The 2,264-nt window shown below is 46.6% G+C and overlaps 1 pseudogene; it reads right to left on the bottom strand.

Annotated features, from left to right (window-relative positions):
• Positions 1–903: 903 nt before the first annotated feature.
• LOC102827603 lies at positions 904–1,902 on the bottom strand (annotated as a pseudogene).
• Positions 1,903–2,264: the final 362 nt, after the last annotated feature.

Genomic DNA, 2,264 nt, shown 5'->3' with positions numbered 1-2,264 from the left:
CTCCGCGGGAGAAAGATGAGGCTTTCTACTCCCGTAAGGATTTACACCCTCGGAAACCCTGTACAGGGTCGCTATGGGTCGGAACCGACTTGACTGCACTTAACAACAACAACAACAGTATGGCACTGTAGGATAAGCACTAGACCGCAAGGTCGGTTTGAACTGAAAGGTCAGCGTTTTGAACTCATTAGCTGCTCCTTGGAAATCTTATGAGGATCACTATGAGTTGAGACTGATTCAACGGCGTTTAACAACAACAACAACAACAATGAGTCAGAATTGTGTCTACGTCATTTAACAACAAACAACTGGTTTCTTAAGGGTCTGGTTGGTAAACCAGGGGAGGGAAGAGGAGACTAGAGAAGACCAGATTCTGAAGGACTTCATAGGCCAGATTAAAGTGTTCATGTTGCATCTGGACGGTAATGAGGAGTAACTGAAGGACTTCCAACAGAGGAGTGGCAGGACCAGATTTATATTTTGGAAAGATCATTGTGGTTTCATGGAGGTACATTTGGAAATGAGAGACTAGAAGGGTCAGGGATCAGGTAGGAAGCGATGTGTCTGGCTCAGGCCTTGTGAAAATACTGAGAAGATATTAAAGAGAACTGATGAGGTCTCTTTAAAATGATTAGATCTGCTGTCTTGATACGGAGCCTGGTATTCTTTCCACCACATATTGTTTTTTGTGTTTTTTTGGCTGGATAGTGTACTTTATTGATGGTACATGACAAGACTGGGCTCTCTAAGCCCCTCCCCTTCTCCAGGGGGTCTGGATGGAAACTGAGGATGGGAGTTTCTCTCAGTGTGTAGGAGGATTAGAGTTGGGGTAAGGACTCCCAGCAGCTGAGAGCCTCTCTCTTCCTCTAGTGCTGTTGCTGGGGCTGGTGGTCCAGGGGGCTCTTATTCTTTGGAAGCCATGTGGGCCATAAGATCCACCACCCTGTTGCTATAGCCAAATTCATTGTCATACCAGGAAATAAGCTTGACAAAGTGGTTGTGGAGGGCAATGCCAGCCCCAGAATCAAAGGTAGAAGAGTGGGTGTCACTGTTAAAGTCACAGGAGACCACCTGGTCTTCAATGTAACCCAGGATGCCTTTTAGGGGTCCATCTGATGCCTGCTTCACCACCTTCTTGATGTCATCATATTTGGCAGCTTTCTCCAGGCGGCAGGTCAGGTCCACAACAGACACGTTAGGAGTGGGGACACGGAAGGCCATGCCCGTGAGTTTCCCATTCAGTGCAGGGATGACCTTGCCCACAGCCTTGGCAGCACAGGTAGATTCGGGGATGATGTTCTGGGCAGCGCCATGGCCATCATGCCATGGTTTCTCAGAGGGGCCATCCACAGTCTTCTGGGTGGCAGTGATGACATGGACTGTGGTCATGAGTCCCTCCACGATGCCAAAATTGTCATGGATGACCTTGGCCAGGGGGGCCAAACAGTTGGTGGTGCAGGAGGCATTGCTGACAATCTTGAGGGAGTTGTCATACTTCTCATGGTTCGCGCCCATCACAAACATGGGGGCATCAGCAGAAGGGGCAGAGATGATTACCCTTTTGGCACCACCCTTCAAGTGAGCCCCAGCCTTTTCCAAGGTTGTGAAGACACCGGTGGACTCTACAACATATTCAGAACCAGCATCACCCCACTTGATATTGGCGGGATCTCGCTCCTGGAAGATAGAGATGGGCTTCCCATTGATGATAAGTTTCCCGTTCTCAGCCTTGACAGTGCCATTGAACTTGCCATGGGTGGAATCATACTGGAATATGTAGACCATGTAGTTGAGGTGAATGAAGGGGTCATTGATGGCAACAACCTCCACTTTGCCAGAGTAAACAGCAGCCCTGGTTACCAGGCGCCCAGTACGGCCAAATCCATGGACTCCGACCTTCATCCTGTCTCAGGGATGCGGCTGGTACTGCAAGAGAAGCTGCGGCTGCCTATCGAACGGGGAGGAGCAGAGAACCCACATAATGCTTTTTGCTACTCAAAAAGAATCTCTGTAAGGGAAAAAAGTAGACATAATCTGGTAGAATAATGTAAATATGGAGGCACACCTAAGTGATTGGTTACCAGGCTGGGTCATGGTGTTACTTAATGTACACAAGCTTTTTTTCTTTTAATTACATAAGATTTATATATTTCTTAATCTGAAAGACAAAATAATTATTGTTGGATACAGTTTTCTTCTGAACTTACTTTGGAATTATAAATGATTTTTTTTATAACAAAGAAAAATGATAGTTATTATTTTAT

This window comes from Chrysochloris asiatica, unplaced genomic scaffold (genome assembly GCF_000296735.1).
Source record: "Chrysochloris asiatica unplaced genomic scaffold, ChrAsi1.0 scaffold00033, whole genome shotgun sequence".
In the NCBI taxonomy this organism is placed as follows: Eukaryota; Metazoa; Chordata; class Mammalia; order Afrosoricida; family Chrysochloridae; genus Chrysochloris; species Chrysochloris asiatica.
The sequence above is the reverse complement of the archived record's forward strand: the minus strand, read 5'-3'. Positions and strand labels throughout refer to the sequence as shown.